Source organism: Linepithema humile, chromosome 4, assembly GCF_040581485.1.
Source record: "Linepithema humile isolate Giens D197 chromosome 4, Lhum_UNIL_v1.0, whole genome shotgun sequence".
Taxonomy (NCBI): Eukaryota; Metazoa; Arthropoda; class Insecta; order Hymenoptera; family Formicidae; genus Linepithema; species Linepithema humile.
The window spans coordinates 23,716,786-23,740,930 of NC_090131.1; the positions used below are offsets into that span (position 1 = coordinate 23,716,786).

At 47.2% G+C, this 24,145-nt stretch overlaps 1 long non-coding RNA gene across 2 annotated transcripts in view; it reads left to right on the forward strand.

The window, feature by feature from the left end:
- Positions 1-24,145, forward strand: part of LOC105672584 (uncharacterized) — a 176,994-nt gene that overhangs the window by 88,679 nt on the left and 64,170 nt on the right. For both annotated transcript variants that reach the window (XR_001100847.2, XR_010890039.1), the window contains exon 4: positions 3,935-3,979. This is a non-coding gene — a long non-coding RNA (uncharacterized lncRNA). The remainder of the gene's footprint in view (positions 1-3,934; positions 3,980-24,145) is intronic.

Sequence of the window (24,145 nt, forward strand, 5' to 3'; positions counted from 1 at the left end):
GCAGGACGACGTCCTGCCAGCCGGCCGGCCGGCAGCGTACGTCCGCGGCTTTCGTCGGGGTCCGCGATTTCATGCCAAGATGGCTGCCCGCGTACGGCCCTCCCGATCTACCGGACCACAGGTGGGGGTAATGACGCTCATCACCCGACAGTGTTTTGCTATACCAACATCGGGCCGCGAGGCCTCGAGATCGTGCGATCGACGGAGAGGGCCCGACGCGGGCCGGCTGGGCGAGCGAGCGAGAAGCAGACGAGATCTGATCTCATCTGCGATAGGAAGACCCCGTGTCCTCTCCCGCCTCTTCACCCTCCTTTTCCCCGCCACGGTAAACCCTCCCCAAGACGTCGAATCCACCTCCTTCAACACCCTCCGCCTGCTCGCGTCCCTCGCCCTTGCTCGGCAAAGCGCCCTTCCTGCCTCGCGCCTCCTCTTCGTCGTCTCCCTTGTCTTCCGCTTGTTGTTCGTAAGCCTTCTCGCGCGCTGAATTTATCCCCCCAGCTAACTATCCGCGCATTCACCTCCGATATCGCCCTCTTCATCTTCATTTCACTCCTCTCTACCTCCGGTTTCGCTTCATTCTTTTCACGTTTGTTTTCACTCCTCTTGTTCCTTATTCATTTTGATTCATTCAGCCGGTTTCGTAACACGCTTCATTAATTTGTGGCATCCTTCGACGTCTTCAAATTTACCTTTCTTCCGTGACCACGTCGGCGTATTTTATAGCTTCTTTTTTTTTGCGTCTCTGCATTAAGCTGTGAAATAGACGAGTCTGATGTGGTAAGTTGAATAGAAATTATTATTTCGATTCGCTTAATTTCTCTTCTCACGCCCTCCCGCTATTTTTCTACATTCTGAATAAACCGCTAGATGGATTAACCATTCGCCACTTTCAGCTGTCTTCTTCATTCGTAACCTTTTCTCGTTTTGTTTTCTTGTTTTTGCGTCTCTCTCTCTTGTTTCCTTATGGCTTCATTAAATTTACCCTACTCTCACGATCGGACCACCGTCTCTGATATCCACCTTCTTCCCCTTCATTTTTCACTGTACATCCCTCTTGTCCTTCCCATATATCCTTCTCGCCTGCTATTTTGTTCTTCAAGTTTCTTCTCCGCTTCCGGCGCGAATGCAGCTCGCGCGGGTCGTTACGACGCTCAGCGCCGTGACGTCGTCGCTAGAGCAGAAGATCGATAATAAGGCTTCGAAGGGACGGAAGCGGGACGGAGAAGATCGATGAGGAGCAGACTAATAGAGGCCTAAGCAAAGGATAGTTGCGTGTGCAAATGCACCCTTACCTTCGTTTTGCCACGTCGCTATTTACATGAATTACATGATCATCGCCGCATGATTTATCGGGGCCGCAATAATCAGGTAAAATGGCAAGCTTCGAGAACGCTGACGCTAGAGCACAGTGCTAGACGTGTGTTTTACGATTTCTTTAGCTTTCACGTTGAAGCGAATCACGTACCGTGGTGCTTCGCAAACAAATTCGATGTCGATGGAAAATTGGATAGAACTTTGAAAAAAAATTATATAGAAAATTAAACTAAACGAAAAAAATTTTTTAATATAAATTTTAGATTGCTAATTAACGATTTAATTTGTAACCAAAGTTTTATATAAATATTGATAAAATTATTTTTTCTGAAATTTTTGGGTCATGTGAAATTCTTTTATTATATATAATTGAATAATTTTTCAATTACATCTTAAATCAACTGCGAATCAATGGCTTAATGCGCATTGAGAGGTGAAATTGTTGGAGAAACTGAAACAACATCTCTTCCGTATTCGAGACCGGTGTAAGTGTAATAATATCCTCCCTGCGCCCCGCGTGATTGATATGATATGAAACTTTATACTTCGCCACGGGCGCGGCATAAAGCAGCAGCGCGCACAGCGGTATCAACTCAATCAGTATCTGTGTTCCTGGATTACATTAACTCGCGAGTAATATAATTACAACGGGGAACAAAGAAGCATCGCAGCGCCGACGGGCACATCGTTTGAACGCGCGTAATAGCAACGTCTTGCATCACGTGCAGCGCCACAGGAGCCATCCAGAAGAGAGAGGATGTGTGAGTTATCCCGCCAGCTCGGTTAGCGTATCGATGCATAATGTTTCTACTCTCTCTCTCTCTCTCTCTCTCTCTCTCTCATAGAATTTTCACCGCATGTGCAAGCAAAATTAAACAGAATTTTATTATAAAAAAATATTTTTGTACATAATATTGCTCCTTCGTTCTCTCGAAACATCGCATCGCTTACGCGATCGCGTTTTCGATCGACAAGTGTCTGAAAGAAATGGGTGAAAAAAAAACACGGACTCTCGCAGCACCGCTGGCACGGATGAACTAATTCAAGCGAGACCGGAGATATAGGGGCGTTTATCGGACGGATTATCGGTGGTGCGCCGCGGCGGGGAGAACGCGTCGGAAAACAAAGGAGCATCGGCGGAATGATGCACGAGGTGTGTTTAGGCGCGCGATAGTGACGTGCCGCAACGACGTGCATCGCGCCACGGGAGCCGTTCGTAGCTCGTGCGTCTCCTTCCCGCCGCCGACGCGCCGGGATCGCCGGTAACATTCTCCTAAACTCTAACGAGAGAACGGGGGATAGAGCCGTCAAAGCCGCGGGGGGCTGCGCTGCCTCGCCGACCCCCCGCCGTTCGCCATCTTAGCTTTTATTAACGAGAAAGGTGGAGGATTCCTGCGCGCGGGAGGAAGAGACGGAGCCCTCCTTCTCTCCTTCTCTCTATCGTGGCGCACAGCGATTCACTCTAGTGAGACGGAATTCATTAGAGCCGCGGCTGGTTAATGACTCGTTCGGCTACCTTGCCACCTTCGAACCATCACGCTCTGCCGTGTCCCCTCGTTCCGCTTCATATTAAATCGCATTATGTCGCGTAATGCATCTTACTGTCGGCGATTATATCGTCGGGTTAATTGTGTTAGCCAACTGTACAAGCTTTGCCTTCCTCCAGTTTAAATATATTTCTCAAATTATTTTGAAAGCTTTTACGTAATATTTTTTTTAGCTCGAATATTATTTATTTTTCTACATTTTGCGCTAAATTTGGAATGCAAATGTGAACAATACGGCGCGCATTATAAAAAATACAATATATTAAATTAATTTAACATACAAAGAAATAATATACGCGACAGATGGGTACGCAATAATGATAGTGATTAATCAATTTATTCTTCGTAGAAGTTAAGTGGATAACCACGGACTTCATTGTCACGCATCAATAAATTCTAAAACTGACGTTATTTTTCACTGAAACGAAGAAGCAGCGACGAACGGGCTGCTCACTTACGCTTTTTGTGGCGTGACAAAACTTACGACTTCCGGATATTACACAAAGTTGCATGTTTTTTAACACGTTCGGGATGTCAGATGTGTACAGTGTAACGAGCTGCGCGCGAAATAATACGTTTTTCGTACTCTCAAATACTGCAATGTGCTGCAATTTCGTCAGTTTGCTGACGATCCTGTCACACCTCATAACGTTTTTGTGACAGTTTGACGTGGCGCATCCTCCAATCACACCATTCAATCCACTTTGTCTTTTCCATAAAACACTTTCGCTTGGTGTTTCAATAGGACGATGCCAGACTGTCCTTTGTCATTCAAAATTTTAAAGAGCTTCACGACTTCCGTGCCGTTTTTGTGCGCCGCAGAAAGAAGTTTCCTCTGAGACTCGTTAACTATCGTTCTGAAATAATAATTCAATTTAAAACATTATTAAACTTTATAACAGTTTATCTAACCGATGTAATAAAGAGTTCTTAGACACTAATTAAATTTAATGCGTGCGAGAATTGCAAAATACGCGCTATTGTCCATCATTATGTTCGCGTGCTGTTTATTATACGTCTGATTAATAAATCACGCCTTTGTTATCTAACAGCGAACATATTCGTTGTTTCAGGATCTTCGGGGCGTCTGAGACGTGGAGGAGAGATTGCAGTTAAAGGTAGGATTACAATTACTATTGCATGTTGAAGCAGCAGGAAACTGCACAAACGATTTCACCCGCGGCAGTATTATTCACTTCTGCGTGAAAGGCGGCGCGAAAAGCGATGTTAGATTTTACCGAGGATGATTTTATCTCAGACGAAGAAATCTCGCGCTTAATCCAGCAGCATTTTGATAATCAAATTTTTATTTTTATAGCAAATGTCTTAGAATGGAAATTATTTTTTTTTGCATTTTTAATGAAAGTATATCGGTTTATTCTTGACGCTCACGCGTCTCGAGATTTTCAAACTACTTCAATTGGCGGCGGAAAAGTTTGCACTGCACGCCAAAATATATTTTAACTCTCTAAATTTGTAATTACTGATCTGTGTTTGATGTATATTTGTTGCAAGGTTTTTTTATTTTCTTGAAGCGATGCGCGAAACAAGATAAGATTCACTTGGCTGTTTTTCAACATTTTCTTTCTTTCCGAGTCAATGCTGTCCAGTTTGGCGTGAGGAAAGTAATCGAATTGCGCCAAGAAAAGTATATTTTTCTTCTTCTTCCGTATCTTTCCGCAAACTCTCGTGTGCACTCTTCTCCGACGCGATGCGCGCTTACCATGTCTCGTAGGACGACCGTTCCAGGATTCTGCGGCCGTTAGCGATGTCAATGGGGCGTAGTGCTCGTAAGTGCCCACTTATGCGCGCGGATCCTGACGAACGGCCGTCGCTGTGAGTTTAATCCCGCTGTTGTTATTGCCCGCCGCTGCCCTTCGAGATCGTCGTCGCGGTCGTTACGATGACAGCGAGTTGGCCGCGAGAGAATGAACGCACCGCGAACACGAGAGTAGTCGCCGCGTTGTCGTAGGCGAAGCGTCCCTCCTTGCGCGTCGCATAAATTTCTTCTTCAGGATACGAGTATTCCCTTGATTTATATGAAGTGTGCAATAGTACATCAATTCTAAAGCTCTTGTTATCTTTGCTATTATTAAATTTATTTAACATTAAAATAAGTTGTTGTGAACTTAATTATGATTGAAATTATGTATTTATTTCCATGTGATATCTCGTACTTGAAGTACAATGCCTGTCTTTAGAAAAAGTTACATCGCGAGATGCGCGTCTCTATCGTCGAGTTCATTAATTCCTCCAAAATCAACGTCGGCTTCCTTTCGGCGGCGATAACGCAACGTCAGTATGAATCCCACTTAACTCGTTAGGGTCAACGCGTAAGGCGGCTCGGCCGTAAGCCGGCGGTCTCATTGTACGCCGCCGAAAAGAGCAAAAGAGCATTTATCTCCCCTGACACCGTGTTTATTAAAAATAATGACGTGGGTAGGATGGCCGAATTAACGGATCGACATACAGTTGCATAAATTCACCTCTCTCACATTCGTATGAAATATCCCGGCAGTCTCGGGCTTCAAATCGATGAAAGAGTCTTATTAAAATTAAGCGTGATTTTAAAATACCCCGCGCCTCAGTATATAATCCGCGGCTTATTGAAAAAGGATAAAAAAATATTCAGACCATTATTTTCCCCTGGTTAAGATACTATATATCGTTGAAGAAAGCTACTATTTTCTCCTTTCGCAATACCCTATCAATAAATTATATCTATCAACTATTTAGCGGAGATGGAACGCACACTTATAATAAACGATCACGTGGTGAAGGATCAAACTCCCAATTATCATCGACTACGCGCTCGCAAAAATGTTAGTAATCGATAATTACCGAGATACTCCGCTGTGGCAACAATCGAACACCTTTGTCTCGTTAATCATAGTGATTCCCGCTTTAATGTCCGTACGGACGAATAGATGTTACTGCAAGTCTCGGGATTCTATTACACGCGCGCTGTTAAAGTTCAAGGACTTCCTCATTAAATCCTAAGCGTTTAAGATAAATGCGAAATTTTCCGTTCCTGCCGGTCATAGAGCCGAAGGTCAGCTGTGGCAACTAATCATTATCAGAATTGTCATGGGTATCGAACATTAGTCATGCAAATTGATCCACGACTCGACCTTTGGACGAATTACGTCAGTAATTTATTTCAATAGTCAACGATTTTCTCACCGAAGGAAAACAATTCATGGCAAAAATGCATCAACTGCTGGATTTATTGCGTTAAATTATCCATTAAAAAGTATTTTATGGAAATAATAATAAATTTATTAAAAATTCTCTAGAATATATTTTTTTTTAATTAATATAAACTGTACTGTCAAAGATAGCTTTGGTCAAAATAATTTTAATATTTAAATTCTGAGCCGAAGACTCAGGAGGGAAAGAAACTTCTCTCAGGGCAGGTAAGACGCCCTTTTTCTCGATCCAGATGTCTCCGTCGAGATACGGCTTCCACGAAGTAGTTTCGGAACGATCCAGAACCCAGAGACCCACTGTGACGGACCCCGGGCGTGTTATGCGATCCTATCCCGCGGCAAGATCTCGCCGGTACCGTTGTGGCTATGGTCTCTTTAGGAACGTGTTCGGCGAACAAATTACCTTTTGTTTTGAAAACTTAACGGTTCCGCGGCCGCGCCGCCACGTGACGTTCTTCGGCCTCGTGAAAATACACGTCGTAAACCGCAAAGCAAAGCTCGCCCGCGAGCGTCCGCTTCTGCATCTGCGAGGAGAAACGCAAAAGATCCGAAAGATTAGGGGAAATAAATACGGTGCCGCGCGAAACGGGGAGAAATGATCGTGGAAGTTTCATTTGGCGATTAATCGCGCTAATGGCACCATTCGCAAGGACGAGTGCAAGCATGACGCGCCTCGAAACGTCGGGACGCTCCTTATCAGATACCATTATTCTCTCGGCGTTCTTTCCCGACGTCCCCGCGTCGCGATAGACTGAACGAGGCTGCCGTAGGATGATCGCGAGGGCGATCCTTTCCGTTCTCGCAGAACGATCGAAGGCTCGCCCGGGCTGTGGCAGCAGCAACGGCGGACGCACGGACAAACGTACGTACGCGGCGGCAACAAATGGTCCTGCCGCCGCAGATCGCTATCGGCGGGCTCTCGCGCGTATATTTATACGTAGCTCAAGTTGGTAATGTAGCCGAAGAAGAGCTCACGGAGGTGGACTCGCCCCAGCGCGGCCCCGGCAGGATCGCTCGCTCGCGGCCGCGCCTGGACATCGTGTGTCGTCTGATTACTCGCGATTCTGATCCCCGTGTCTGGGATCGGGTTACTCCGATACTCGAGATTCTCCCGCTCGGGTGTCCCGGTGTCCTTGGCGGGACGTAGACATCTTACTCCGGCGACACATGGCCGAATACTGCACATATCGAGAGCCGATGGTCGTCGAGAAGTCGGGAATTGCGCTTTATAAATATGCAACTTGCATTAAAATGCATTCCGAGACGTTTTATTATCTTGATGTACAGACGTATAAAAGACATTCCCTGAAACGCATATTCTTGCTAATTCATGACAATCTGTGAAAATTAGTATTTGTAGCTTTTTATATCTATTCGCTTCCGAATTTTTTCGAGCTGTTACAAATATTTCAACAATCGTAAACGGACCGGAAGAATTCTTATCGATCCGTTAAAAACGATATCTCTGGAGAAGCAAGCGTACATATCTCCATGAGCTAAAGCTAGGACGGCACGGACGCGTATGCTGATCATTTATTTAAAATCGATCGCGTAGCGTGGCGTAGCGATAGTTACGTCGGAGCAGATAAGTTAATTCCGCGACGCATCTCGGGATCGATCGCGGGCGAGCGAGGCCGCGTGGCAACGGGAGATCGACTTTGTTACACATACTTTGAGGAAGGCAGTGAGGCGCGATTTTATCGGCGACGTTCCGTCCGCGCACGGTAGGCGCGTGTAGTACGAGCGCGCAACAACGCGCGATACCGCTGTACCCTAGCCGGGGCCGATAAGACCGAGTCGCGGGGCCTCCGCTAATTATTTATCCGCACGGTAGAGCACGAGCGGAGGCGCGGAGAGGTCATTGGCAGAGCCAAAAGTCGAACAAAAAGGTGCGCCGAGGGAGAAGACGTCTCACTCGCGGCGCAGTCGAGGCGCATCGTGAAAGACATCGCGAGGATGAGGAAGAAGAGAGAGAGAGAGAGAGAGAGAGAGGGAGAGAAGAGAGCACTGGAGGCTGTGAGACGGGCGAGGCGCGAGTGGTATAATCGTGATAAGCAGGTGATAGATGCTCCTCAGGACCCGCACTGCCGTTGCACGCCGCAGACAATGGCTATTTGTTTCTGCCTTGACGGAGAAGAGGAGGAAGAGGAAGAAAGGGGTGGAGAGAAACACGTCTTTCTCGCTCTTCTCTTTCCATCTTCTTCCTTCTCTTTTTTTTCACTTCGTAGACATCGTCGTCGTCGTCGTCGTCGTCGTCGTCGTCGTCGTCATCCTCTTCCGATGATCCTCCGCGTCTCGAGGCCTCCACCTCCGCCTCGTACGTTCCATTCCAGCGAGCGAGTCCCGGGCGAATCGACTAAATCACATCGACAGATAATCACAACTTAATTTGCCCCCCGCGGGGAAGTCCTAGCCTGCGTGCAGCGTGAATCCGGCCGAGTCACGGACGGCGTCGCGTAGCCAGGCCGTCCGCGCGGCACCGTGTTCCCGCGATGCCGGTTCCTGCGTTCGGGGAATCCGTGTGCCACGGGAGCTCCATCGGCCATTCATTGTATGCAGATGCGGCGAGCGAGATGCGAGTAGCGCTAGGCGAGGGACCGCGATAAAGCCGCCCGCGCGACATTAAACGGTGTTACCGGAGGTGGATTCAAAAGTACCCGCATAGCCGTGTATCCCTTCGACATCGCATCCTTTAATCCCGACTCAAGGACATAAATAGATAAAGAGATGTAGCCTTCGCCCCAGCTTCGATGCAAAATTCTTCTCTTTCACGACGGGACAATTTAAGCTTTATTTAGGTGTTTAAAAAAAAATGAGTAAGCTTCTTAATTTTCATTTTTACCGTATCTACATTCTGTTCGATAAGTATTTGCGCGTAATGCAGCGGCGTAACCCGCGCAGCGTATTCACGCACGCGTCCCGATGAGTCGCCTTATTTCTCGCAATAGTGGATCGTTACGTCACGGCGATCGCCGCGCGATCGGCACGCTCTCGCGGCGAAGGGCGCGCTGGTTAACGATGGTTAACGAGTCGGCCGAGTCATCGCTTCATTAACGCGGCCCCGAACTGCCCGCGCGTCATTAATCATCCTGCTGGGCCCCGGCATTGTCGGCCCGATACGCGCGCCTGCGATGCTCGTACGGCCACCGCGATCATCGGCACCTCTTCTTCGTCGTCGTCGGCGACGGCGGCGGCGGCGACGACGACGCGAAGAACGGCCGACTCCACGCCGCGTCGAGATGATTAGAACGAAGAAGCGGGTGAAGCGCGACCGTGAATCGGCGGCAAATGAATTTTAATGACGACCGGAGCCTCGATTGAGCGCGCGCGACCGCTTCCACTCGCGGTGATTGATATATCAATGGAGTAGCTTGTAAAAGGGGCCACCGTAAACTGCTGGAACATGAGTAAAGCTTGGTATTCAACTCCCCATATAGCATTAATAAAAATGTAGAATATATATATATAAATATATAACATCGAAAACAATTTTTGGAGATTTTTTAATCTTCTAAACACAACGCATCGCGCATTGCTAGCAAATTACGGCGATAATTATTCTCAATTTTTATGCAGCTTTTGAGAAACCGATTAAACCGGAGCTATTTCTGTCATAGAGCAGTAGTAATCGAAATAAAAAGCAAAGTCACGTAAGTACGATATATAGCGTAGGCAGCGACAAAGTCAGTAATGTGCGATCACATATCGTGGATAATGATAATATTAATTCTGATCAAACCCGATTCTGTCTCTCATCTTGATGGAAATAGCATCGGACCACAGCTGGTACTCATTTCTTGATCAAGCATATAAATCGGCGACTGTTCATTATGCATCATTGCACGTATCTACTATCCGTATCAGCGACGAAATCCCCCGACAACGTAATAAACACGCCGACTTTATTCACACGCGCGATGTTAAGTCACAGAGACGTTGCATCCTAGATTGTTTTTCGTGCATTTCCGAGTTATTTATGCGCGCGCCGCCGCATATTTATACATTCGCATGAGAGCGCGCGGGAATGACCGGGGGGTACATAAAGTCAGCCACCGATTATTTTTGCAGATATACGCGCGAGAAACGTGATACGTCGTCGACTCGTTATCACGGAACAAGTTCCAGGAAGATTAGAGCGGCTAATTAATAAAGCGGGATTATCCGCGTTACATCTCCGTGGCATTAGCCGGCCGAATGCTCCGTTTCCCTCTTTCTCTTGGTTCAAGGAATCCGATATCTCGATGGCGGATCGAGCTTTAATAAAGTTCTCCACCCGTCGGATCCAAGAATTCGGCCTCACGACTGCGGCTGGAGAGAGTGAGAGAGAAAGTGGAGAGAAGAACGGCGAAAAAAAGAATGCAGCCGTGCGAGATAATACGGCGATAAGTATTTGCAAATATGTATGTACATATATTTGCGCGAGAGGAACACGTGCGGAAATTTTGCACATGTTGCGTTATCATGATTCGATGAGCACACTGTGCGCGCGAGAATTATCTTAAAAAGATATTACAACATTGAACCTTAATTTTGTTATTGTTTTTTTTTCCGCGTTATTTCGCGAAACTCGTAACAAGAAAAATTAAGCGATTATTTTTTAATGTTTTTTTAACAAATTTTGTGCTTGAAAAAATTCACATTTTTATACAAACATTATACAATGCACTTTTTTCTATTAAGTTATTTTAAAAATTCTAAAAAAAACTGAAGCTTTTGTTTTGAATAATTTTATTACTATATTTATTTTTGCACTTTAGTGACATATTTATAAAAATTTTTTGTTTTTTTTCATCATTATATGTCGGGTTTAAATAATTTATTGCAACAGTTTTGATTTTAAATGAAAAATTTCTCTTCAATATTTCATGAATCTGCATTGCGCTTCCGTCAGGATTAAACGGAAAGCCGCGGTCTAAGGATATTCGTGGATAGTGCATCAATTGAGAGCCACTGATTACACGGAGGCACATGACGGCTCTATCAAGCCTCAGGCACTGCGTAGAGTAACCTGTGCTGTGTACACACGTATCCGTGAACCCGTATACGACTTACCGGGGAGCTTAATACACGGACATCGCGTCGCGTGCGTCCGTGTGCACGCGACATTGCGTCCAAGATTATTTCGCGGTGTACCGCGAGATCATTCAATAGCATTCCGCACATACGTATCGATCGGGCTTAGGCGGTCTCCGCAATTATCAATCGTATCTACGATTGTGCATGTGCGTGTATAATCGCAAACCTTGCGGTTCTCAATCGCGATTCGCGATTAGCCGCAAATTGCGCTACTGAATATTCAACGTCACGCACGATATGTAAGTAGAAATTCAGATTTATTATAAATTTCAGTCGTCCTTCATGCGAGTAAAAATATTTATTTTTATAACGTCCGAGATTTATAGAATAATATTTTAAAGTCAGATCTCCCGACGTTGTTTAATTCGCTGTCGTGGCATTAAATAACTGCGCGCACTCGCGCGCTACGCAAACGAATTCGTCATTATAGTGACGCCGATGTGTCCTAAGATTTCGAGCCGCAAAATACTCATGTTTTATTTATGAGGTGCAACCGCGAAAGACCGGGCGCGCGCACAAACGTCACAAAATCATCTCTCTCTCTCTCTCTCTCTCTTTCTCTCTTCTCTCACAACGGACTTTTATTAATCTAATCGGTCCATTAATATTTAACAGTTGATTTTTGGCACCGGTCATCATTATCAACAGTGTAAAGACCGCGAGCGTACACGCCACGTAAGGGGACGAACGCGGGGCGAGGGGACTGCCGGGGGACCCGACGAAATTGAGCACGTCGCAACACGGCCTGAATCCTAATCGGCGAACGGCCGTGCATTGGTCGGCGAGCAAATTGCTTGTTTAGCTACCGCGAGTACTCTAGCATAATTAGACGATCAATTTCCCCGTAACGTCGTGTAATTTACTGGCGTCGTTTTTATGGGACCTGCTCTGCCCCCTCCCCCGTTCACTCGTTTCGTCTAACCTCGCTCTTTCCGCAGGCACCCATTACGTGTTCATTCTTTTCACGTGTGACGACACGTTGTCCTTGCATCGAGGGTTTCCGGGCCCAAACTTTCTACCCAACAATTTTCTAACCGCTTTCGGACTCCAGTTAACGTATCTTCCAGCTAACGTATAGGGGTGTTGCGCGCGGCTAACATTGAATCGGTAGAAGTTTAACAGAACTGTTGTCACAGCTGGAAGACAAGATATGATAAGAAACATCACTCATTAATTAATGATTGAATCTTTTTGTTTCGTGTGTGCACAGCTTGAATCTTTCAGTTTTTCGAAACTTCCTTTCGCGAGTAATAATTTTGAAGCGTGTACACTTGTGGTGTGTCCACCGAGAAATTTGGAGATAAATGTGCAGAATTCCATTACGCAAAATATGAAATTTATAATTGCGCCTCCGATCTGACACTGAAAAGATTAACGCGCCACGCTGAAAGTGTGACTCTTCCTCAACTAAAATATTACAAATTGAACATAATTAAGCGACGAACTCTGAAATGTTATCGTTCAGCCAATCGTTCGAGAATATATTATCTTGTCTAGCAACGTTGAAAAAAAAAACTAAAAAAAATCTAAAAAACCGTGTGTAATCGCTTCTTGCGTAACTGCGTTCAGTTACAAAAACGACATGATTCATCGAGCATTTATAGCGCCGTAAAGTAATCGCCGCAGTGCCTGCTTTATTCAAATTTATTCCTTCGAAGCCTGAAATGATTCGCACGCACGTACGCACTCTGCGTACAGAAAACGTCCGCGAAACGGCAGTAGTTAAACTGGATCTATGAAAGCGCGATCCACCTTAAGCGAGCCACTTATCCCGATAACTTATCCCGGGATCGAGAGCCGAGGGAAACCGCACCACGATTCGCATAATACGGCGGCGCGGGAGGAACAGCGCGGGACGAGGGACGGCGGCGGCGGCGGCGGCGGCGGACAGGTCCGTGCCCGTTAAACACACATTTTAGGTACTCCAACCGCAATGCCCGCTTAACTATGGTTTAGTGGAAGTTAAACCAATGATTATGTTGTCAGACCCCGGGTGGGTGGAGAGGAAAGTGATCGCTCACCGGTCATCTACACGCTCGCGCGAGCGCAAGGAGCCACGCATATACGCGAGCGAGTACGTGCGCGCCGTGGAAGTGCCTTAGGCTCATTTCACACCGATTTGCGAGCCGTGATATGCTAAACAGATACATCGTAAACGGCGAAACGTTGTTTTAAAGAAAAACTTTTACGCACTGACTTTGATTTACAATTTATTCCGCGTAGCTTTGTGGTGCTGATTTAAATACATATTTTTTATGAGAGGCACTAAAAATCTCGAATATATAATTATAAATATCTCAATCGAGATTATTTTTTTATTAATTTGTACGATTTTTTTTTTACTAATATTTTTTGTTGCTTTTTTTGCTCGGCATAAAAACTCGATACCTAAACTCTTTTTGTAGCATTTTCTTCACAACCGCTCGTTCCGCGTGAAGATTTTTCTAGACAAGAAATATTTGCCTATTAACAATTCAGACGCAGTCCCATCTTGATCGGCGTGAAAGCGGCCTTAAGCCCCAGCTTCGGTACGCATCGAAATCGCTCGCGCGAGCGTTCGTGCGGGCTCAGCCGAGAGGAGAGAGAGAGAGAGCGATCGTGTGTGCACGCGTGCTACCAACACACCATAGTCACGCACGATCCGCGGCAAGCATTAATGCCTCGCTATATAGCGCCCGTCTATACTCTCGGTACACACACGGTGTGTAAATCCAGATACGCAGGCGGGTGTAAGCGAGCCGATTCATCAACATTATCACTGACGGCCGTACTCGCTCCACGGTTTACTCTGCGTGTTTATGTGGTCGTGCCTGCGCGCGATATGTGTATATGTACGACATGGGGAATAAAGAGATTCCCAACCGAGAAACGTTAGATATCGCAGGTGCATTCCGATATGTGTGTATGCTGCGCTCCCGGGATCTACGAGTCCATCGATCTAATTCGTCGACCGGTTCGGAGTCGGAGATAGACATCGATAAGGATTTTTCCGTTCAGCATCCGCTGAATAAGCGGGATCGTGTTTCGACGTATAAAAGGAAGTGAAACGCGCGCGAGGGTGGGCGGAAAATCGAGAGTTGTTACGAGGAAGTGTAACAAATGACAGTAATTAGTTAACTATTTATAGCTACGTGGACAAGTCGACGGAACGAGAGATAACAATCGCGACTTCGAAGTCGCTGAAACGACACGGTGAATTAAAATTTAGGAAGGAGAAATATCATTTTTAGCATTCTGCAAACTGAAGTCCTTTGATAAGCCTCCAATTAAATGCGCGAAAGAAACTCGTGAAAAAATAATGATACATGATTCGAAGCTGTTTTCCGATATGAGATGGCATGTTTTACGCGTCTTCAACGCTTTGGACATACTTTAAACGCGCAAATAACTACAACCTACGCTGTAATTATTAAATAAAACAAATCGGAAATCACGACCACCTGGCGTATTAACGAGTAAATCAAACATTCTCAAGAACGCGCGGCTCTTGCGCGCGATTAACGTAACTCGCTGCGCCCATTCGCCGCTAAAAAGTGCGCGTCAGCACGCTTGCGTGCGCCCGATTGGCCCGTAAGAGGATCGACCATCGGAGCGGACGGATAGCACGTAACGAGATAACTAGTAATAAGGAGGTAATGACTACCAGAAAGAGAAGGAGCCGGGGGGGAGCGAGGGAGTGCGGCGAAAAAAGCGCGTCGAGGACGAGGTAGACGGGAGAGAGAGAGAGAGAGAGAGCGCTGAAGATCGATGTAGCGGAGGGACGGGCGGGTGCGTGCGAAAGATCGATACAGCGGGGTGCGAACGAGCGCGAGAGAGACGGCGCGGTGGAATGAACGGACAGGCGAGGACGAAAAGGAAGATGACGAAGAAGCGGGAAAGGGCGGAGAGAGAGAGAGAGAAAAGAGAACTCTCGCTCGTAACTCCGGACACTTAACCGTCTCCGAGGCAGTTTCGTCGGCTAAAATCGCGCTCGACGGTTAAGTCAACAATCCCGGCCAATCGCGAGCAGCGCGCTCGTTCGCGGTTATTGCTCGTAAAAAGCGGCGCCCTTTCGCGAACGCAAGTGGAAATCCATATTTCGCCGGGGGCGAAATCGCGAGGCGAAGAAACGCGGAATTTTTCCGTTGAGTTGCAAGCGTCGATTGAAGAGCGTTACGTTAAAATGTATTGCGATCTCACTTCGATATACTTTGTTCTATTTTCGCCATTGGAGAATATAAAAAGTTCCGTCGCACAAAACATTTTATTACAATCTAATCTATTGTACAACGTACGCCACTTTTTACGCGTGCAAGATCAGATCCTAGATTTTCAGATTCTTTAGATCTTTAGATAGATTGTTTAAATCCTAGATCCGAAAGTGATCGATTTTCTCATAGCACGGTACGTTGTGGGCGCCGCTTAAGCGGTAGAAATGTTGCATCGCGCGTGACGCCGGCCCATTATTTTCGCTCGATGAAACAATTAGTCAGCCGACCTGGCGACTGTAATTAGACAAAGGACAATTACGGCGAGTCGCCTCGTTATCTCACCGTTACACCGGTGGACACGTGTAAGACAAGCTGTTATAAATTATCGGCACTCCGCCTTACGCCCATCGATCTGCTCCGAACGATAATGATTGTCCCGCGTCTCTCTTTCTCCGGCGCGATTTTGACGGTTGCGCGGCCCTCGCGAATGCTAAAAACAGGGTGCATTTGAGACAGTCGAAGGGGATCGAGTGAGCCGATTGCAGAAGATACGCGAGTTAACTCGTCGTCAATTGATTTTATCGGTCGTTCTTAAACGCGTTTTATCTGCTACGTGCGTCGCCTTCGAGGATACGAACGCATTCGCCACGATAATTATGTATTTTTATTTCTGTGCGTACGTGCAATAGTGAATGTAACGTATGTTTTCGATCGCGACTTATCGATCTACGTTCCGCGGATTCAGTCGAGCAGCTGATGCATCGCGATCCGGATTCGCGTTTTACAACGCAGGAATTTGAGTGAAATTAGATAAAATATGAAACATTGACGCAAATAAAGTTGCAGCAGATACATATTAATTTCTTTCGAAACAATGATACATAAATTTTTTTAACATCTGAAAATTTCTTAAATTTAATGTGAAAAATCAAGGAACAAGCAACAAATAATGTTATTGTTTGTCTTTTGACAAATATTTGCAGAATTTTTGTGAAAGATATTAAATCCGCGAAATTGAATCGCGTAAGACTGAGAAAAACAAAGTCACTCCCGGACGATTGCGAAACCGGTATCAGATTTGCGAAAAACGGTGTATAACGAATAAGAGCAACATGCGTGAACGCGCTCGACCGAGTTCCGGAAATTAGATATACCGGTAATCGCGCCATTAATAACGCGCGCGACCGGGTCCCGATTCATTATTTAGCGGCAATTAGGTCGGTATAAATTGATTGCAGGTCGGCAGTGCGCCGAACGCAGCTGGATACTGCTGAATAATGCGTCGCCGCGCGATCAATGATGCGCGACGAAGCTCGTACGCGAAATAAAACAGTCGCGGCGAATGCGAACGGTGCGAATGCACCGACGCGTCGCGCCTATGCGCTTAATTTGCCGCGTGTCGCACGCGCCAATTAATCAGCGCATCGCTATTTAATCGATGATTCCGCCGCGTTTCGGCATCAACGGCAGTGACGTAGCTCGCATTAGAAACGCATACACGCCGACAAAAGCATCGCGACAGCGATGATCCGGGCGGGTGAACGCAACGCTCCACTGGCGATGCGCGAACCACATCTATATCTTGATCGCGCGATTAAATCTAGAATCGCATAAACGCGACCAGGAAGCCACAGTCGACGGTCGTCTTGCGCGTTTTCTCCCCGGGTCTTAAATAACGAGCACGCGAACGGCGTGTCCGTGAAAAATGACGGGATTGGCGCAATTAGCGTGGAGCGCAGTCGCGATATAACGCACCGATGAGTGCATGAGCGAGGGGTGGGGCTGCACCTTGCACTCGTTGCGGTGCACTTAATCTTCGGCGCATACGATCCGCGACCGGCCGCGATTGGTTGGCACGTAATCTACAATTCTGCATCGTACTTGGGTTTCTTTTACAGGAAATTACAGGTGCATTCGAGTGTTACAAAGGCTAGGAGCGCGCCGCGACGGGCGAAACGCCCGTTTCTGGGTCGATTAACGGGGCAGTTTAACCCACCCCGGATTGCGCTGTGAAAATAGCGATTGCTGCGGCGATAACGCGATTTTGTGGATATTTAATACTTGTCGGCCGATGGGAGAAAGGAAAGAACGAAAGAAAACGAGAAAGAGAGAGAGAGAGAGAGACAGAGAGAGAGAGAGAGAGAGAGAGATTGCACGAGGCGATAGCTACATATCGAAGCAACATTTCCGCGGTAATTACACAGATCACTTGATATGTCTTGATAACGGCGCTGGAAGTTCTTAATCGCTCAGACTCTAATTGCACAGGTGTTTATGCGAGACGCTGAATTCCAATAGGCAGGCCGCGAACCGGCGTGCAGTTCTAGATTCGCAATGATCCCGCAATGATTGACTGTAAATGCAATCTTTATGCGAGTATTAATATCTAATGTCTGATATCTAATATCTAACACGCGTTTGATGGAAGTTTCATTCTAGGACGCTAACGCGCGACTCGGCCAGTCGTTATTATCGATAATAACATCTTTTCTCTCTCGCTTTCGATAATTAATCAGTGTAACAAATTTCTTACATACTTCCTGCGGATATCTGATCGACTACTATGCTGTTACTAATTGTAGACGCAGATCCGCGCTTGAATATTAATACAACTCGAGCCGAACGGGAAAGTCTCGCGAAAAACTATTCGGATTTTCCGCGAGACCCGCGAAAGTCCCGACGTCGCGGCTCATCGTGGCGGCATTATTTTTCACAGCGGTACAACAAACGGCGGTGTTTACCGAAGATTTATGCGTGCGCGTGGGTGTCGTTTCGATTTTTGCACACTGCCGGAGAATTTCAGTTCGGCTGCACGCCGCCAGGAACGCGGACACACCCGGGGAATTCCCCCCCTGACGCCTGGGTACGTGCTTGTCAATTGCGTGGCAACGAGGTCCACGATTGGATAACGCGAGGTTGCATCGCTATCGAGCTTCGATTATTGGTTAGACACGGGGTTGGTGGGCGAGGCTGTGGAGGCAGCATTTACAGACGGCATCCAGCGGTATCCACCCGCGCCCGTTCCCTCTGTCTCTCTCTCTCTCTCTTCTCTCTTTATCCCGTTTGCTCTTCCCTTCGCTCTCCCTCAGCTCTTTATCTTCTTCTCGGTTTCGTTTCGCGCGAAGTGCAGGACCAAAACAAGCGGCCAATTAACTAACAATCCGAAACAATTTGGTTCCTCAGATGCTATCCGCTGCCGGCCGCTCGACCAAGAGCGTCTCTCGAAATCTTAAGGCTCTAACCACACGTGAGACTCGAATCGAACCGACTGTGATGCGAGTAAACGTATAAACTAAAATTGAGATACATTAATTACGCACTTTAATTGTTGATAAATATTTAATGTTGTTGTTCCACTTATCTTTATTGTTAAATAATAAGGCATATTCAAGCCCGTATTACTTTGATGTTAAGAAAACATCTCGCCAATTTCGCTCGACGTTTTATTCGATAAGTAGGGGTAACTTCTCCACTCGGCAGCCTCGATAGATCGCGCGGAGTCACGCTCTCGAAAAGTTCCCACATTCTAGCGCGAATTATCGAGTGCGCATAACTCGCATGCAGCTACTCTGCCATTCGTCGATCTTTACCCTCCGTTAAACGCGCGCATTCGAAGAATTTTCCCGGCGAGCTCGCGAAACCGGTGAACGAGATACGGTAGAAATACATTCGTGCATGAGCGCGGGACGAGGATGCAGGATCAGAGCGGAGCGAGAGAGAGAGAGAGAGAGAAGGGGGAAAAGAGAGAGGACGAAAAAGAGGGAAAAAGGAGAGAGAGAAAATTTCAGCCGTAGGTGGAGGCGCGCACCTACTTGTGGTGCATCTCGACGCCGATAGGCCGAGAGCTCTCTTTGCACGCTTATTACCCTAATACCAGTACTTAACACACTGTTGCCCGCACATATCCGTCGTTTATTTGCCGTGGCAACGACCGGGTGTCCCGTTTTATCCGGCGAACTCGCTGCGACGTCGATCGCGGATGCAAATGCGTCCGTTTACGCACTCTTCTTGCTCGTTCACGCGCGAACGATGGCCATTTCAATCCAAATAAAGATTAAATTATCGTACAACGATAATAGCTAATACGGTGGCGGACGGAGAAAATAGAAATATTCAATGCCGTTTGCTGTTTGACAGGCGGAAAATCGTCGGAAGTCCATACGCGTGCTATCGTTAACGACCGCGCGAAATTTACATTTAACATTCATAATTATTCGCGGGGGAATTATACAAATTACGCTAACTCGCGGTTAATGCAACATCCGGATCGATTCGAAAGAAATACGAATTCCACGGAACGATCTTATCCGCGGTCGAAGAACGGGAATTATCATAACGTTACTGCCAATTTCGAGTGAGACGGTCGGGACAACGGGACGAAAGGAGAAGGTGAAATGGCCGGGACCGAGCGGGAGCGAGATGAAGGGATCGCGGGAAAGAGAGGGAGAGACAAAAGGAGGAGAGAGAACGGACGCGCGCGCGAGAGAGAGAGAGAGAGAGAGAGAGAGAGAGAGAGAGAGAAAGAGAGCGCGAGACGAGACGAGAGTTTCGCTCTAGGCACCCGGTATATAGATCGGCCGTACGCGATGCTGGGCCCAATGGCGTGGCGTTCTCGGCAGATAATTATCACTAACCATCAGCTATTTGCGAGGAATGGCTGATAATTGCTACGTTGTTGGGCCTCTACCGAGCGATAACCCGCCTAGGACTCCTTTTAGACGAGCAGCTCTCGCGCAGTCACTGCAACCTCCGGGGCCCTACGGCCCCACGGAGTCCTTTTGCCCCTTTTATTCCGCCTCCCTCCCCCCTCCATCCTTCCTCGTTCCTTCTACCCGCGGCCACGTCGCGCGTTTCCTTCGCGTGGCGTTTCGGCGCGCCCCTCGAAAATGCATCCTCGTCCGGTTGTAAGCTGAACGTCCAGGATACAGCGTGTCGACGTTCTTGCAGTTTTATTTCTGTTAGGAGCTCTGGCTCAAGCATTTTTGTTTGCGGAATCTTTAACTTTTTCAAATTCTCCCCAGCTTGATTAAATTTTCACGGCGAGAATTCAACGTCGTACTTGTCACTTCAAAATTAATCTGATCTGTAATTAATTATGATAATTAATTGCATTACTGCGCGGTGTTAGTGTTGTTATTATTCCAATTTCGTATTTGCTATTAATGTTTAATTTAATTTAATTGTTTATTTGATGCTTAATTTTTCAATTACACCAACTCGCGATAAATTTACGCTTGACGGAGAGTTCTCAGTTCTGCATCCTTATCACACTTGAACGAGATAAAACGCCCGACTTAGTGCCGTAGATCCCGCAGATTTGCCCCACGTCCCTCGTGAAGCACGCGATTCCAATTTATCGTGTCGCAGCCGTGCGATCTCGCGTTTGATGCCGTGTACCGTAAATCTCGACGGTTATAAAACGCTAACGCGCATATAATTGTTTAGAAGAAAGAAAGAGGAAGAGAAAAAATGGCGAAAAAAGATCCAGCCGGTGGCCCCGGCGGTGTCGCGTGAAATGCGTCGCGCGGCGAAAAGCCGCGGAATTAGCGCGAACGTACATCGCGAGCCCCTCTCCCCTCCCCCTCCCGCCGGTCGGATAACTCTCTTATTGCCCTGTAAATCGTAATGTTACACCAGCAATTTAATAAGCCGCGCGCGTTCACTTATCCCCACTGACGAGTCCGGGCGCACATAATAATGTTAATGGCGGCGAGTATATCTTCTAGGACAGCGAGGTAGCGTGTTCGCGTGTGTGCGCCGTGCGTATACGTGGAGCGCCGCTACTTCCACACCCGCGTCGTAATACGCGTATTAATCCTTGAGGAAATCACGCGCGCGCGAATATTTTCATCGTCCTCTCCCTCTCGCCCCTCCTCCCTTCCTCGGTCGATTGTCTGTCTGTTCACGGGGGGGCAAAGCGATATCGCAAACGTCGCCGTAATAATAGTTACGCTCGCGTAACGCACCGCGTAAATGCAACCCGTTATCGATAACGCGCGATTGACAAATGCCCACTCGCGATCGCGCGATATTCATAATGAATCACGCGAACGCGCGTATTACAGCGGATCGGGTATTCCTTAATACAACATTGAAAATCGTATTAACTCGCACGGTGAAAAGGACTAATGGTAGCTAGACAACATAATGCCAGGTGACATAATTCGTCGCTCCGAGCTCAGCGATCCTTGCGAATGGTCTTATCCGCCTCCGATAGAACAAGTAATTTCACTTTAGCCTCGGCGGTTGTGAAGTGACGCTTGAAGGAGTTCCAGTTCGGAATCCGTGCCTGTGCGAAATCGCGCCTTGAGACTCCTCACGGCGATGCACGATCGCATCGATCGATTAAGCCCGTCGCTGCCGCGAAACAGCTAAGTTACTCCCCCCGTGTTCCACAGACGCATACACACACACACACACACACATGCATACGCGAACGTAAACACGGACATAAATTACAGCGAGAAATCTGAAATGTTAGCGGGTTCGCGAGCCAGCAAGCTGCTCGTGCAGACAATCGTTTAGGAGCGATAGGCGCAACGCAAAAATCCACCCTAACAACGTGCCTGTTTGCATTCCTGTCAGCGCCGTGCAATGCCTGTAATATGCAATACTCTGTAAGCAGCACCAACACGCATAATACGAACACGGCGCGGTTAGGGAGTGCGGTCGAGTTCGCGCGGCGAGATGAAGCGCCGCCGAGCTCTGCATCCAGCAGCGGGAAACGAAAACGGCGCTTCTCGACTCCTCTCGGCGGCGAGAGAGGAGTCTGCGGCGCGCGGGGAGTTAACGAGGGGGAGGGGGAGAAGGCGAGGAGTGCAGAAGGAATAAGGTGTAATCAGTTTAATGAATAGTCGCCCCGCGTAATTACGGTGGGGCTCGTAGCCACGGGTTCGCGCACGCACACTCGAATGCGATCGGATACATTGACGCGCTCGGATTCAGCAGTTGGAGAGGAGAGAATAAGGTTGAGAGAAAGAGAGAGAGAAGGAAAGGCGGCTCGATGCGCGTATTACTCGCCGGCAGGACCAAACCCGAAATTTTCAAAATTAAACCCGAATTAAAATGAGTGGCGTCAAGAAAAACACTTTAAATTAAGGTGGTAAATAGATGACTCTTAAATTCGGCGAATTATCCCTATATTTACGGATTCCCCGGTTTATTTGAGAGATAAATATATATCTATTCGTGGCTGAAACAGTTTTTATTGACCAAAATTTGTGTTTGATGAAAGGATTACGCCGTGTAAGCGCGGGCATCGTTAAGCATCGGTGCGTGCCGATTGTGAAATAATCAATCGTTCGGTTCCATTTATATTCTCAGTCACGGTGCGAAGAGAAAACGTCATCCGGTGCTGCGTTCTCTAGTCGTCAACCGGGTGCGCGGGTTTTTATGGCAGTTCACAACCCGTCTGATCGGCGAGCGAGCACTCGAGGTGTGCCCGAGCTCGCGCGAGCCTGCCAGCGATCGAATAAAGTGAATCGTGTCGATCGGAGGACCTCGGTGTAAATGACCCGCGAAACTCGCCGCGTGATTGCCGCTCTGAATGGACCCTTTCATAGTTTCATACATATCCGGTGCGTATCTAGCAGCGCGAGGAGTTTCACTGAATTATGGTCTCGAAAAATTTATTAATCAATTAATTTTTATTAAACGCGCCTTTAACTTGAAGCACAATTGTCAAAGCTTTTTAATGTTAAAAAATTGAGAATATATATATCAGAAAGTTAAAATATACATAAAAAGAAAATATATCTTCTTCTCTAAAAAATAGAGATGTTTATCTCTAGAAAAACTTGAAAAAATATATATAAAAGAAAAAAGAGGTACACTTATAAATTTTAAAAGACCGATACAATCTACGCGTTGAATCAAACAAAGCGCATGGGCCGAGATATCCATCAAACGAATAGTCGATCTGTCAATGATTACCCGAGATAATATCGGGAGACACTCTCACGGAGTCAGATACTCGATCTCATACCTGAGAACCGTCTCGATCCGGAAGACGAGCTCCACGACGTGTATAAGTGTCCCGCGATTTTCTACGTCTGATTTGCGCCACGACGAGGAATCGTAGAATTGAGCCGAGAAGCGGAATTACACGATTTTGCCGCACGATTCCCTGGTCCGTGCGAGGAATATACCATCGATAGGTCGCCGATCGGGGGGACCATCGAGGTCGCGCCGTGGATTGTGAGTCCGTGGCGGCAGACGAAGACGAGGGGCGACGAAGTGGGGCCCCCGCGCGTTGAGATACCGCCGCGCGTAACGTCTAATAACCGAGTACCATCTCCGTCGAGGGCGGGGAAGGACGAAGGGGGGGGGGTTTCTACGATTCGAGATCTCGATCCGTGGATCTGTCTAATGTGGGCCAACCACGCGAACCTATCATAACCTGGGCCAACCTCGGCCCGGTAACCACATGTTTGCCCAGGTAACCTCTCCGACTCTCTCGCTCCCTCTTCTTGCCTCCTTCCACGGCCTCGCCGGCTCTTCCCAGCGATACCGCCACTCTGGATTTCCTCCCGGAATTTGCATTTCTACGAGTGCCGTCGCTTCTGTTCCCGCGGCGGTAATGCTAGTCGAATAAGTATTCGGTCGGGCGAATTATCCGGCGCGAAAAAATCTGACAATGCTGGTTGCCTCGCTGACGGAAGTGTTCTTTCAGCGAGCGAGAGCGATCGAGCTGATAATCAGTTTCGCGATCAACACTTTTGAACGGTACTGTTATTAACAGCGCCAAGTACCGCAAGATACACATTTATTATAAATATTTGAAATATCCAAATTATATGTTTATTTGAAA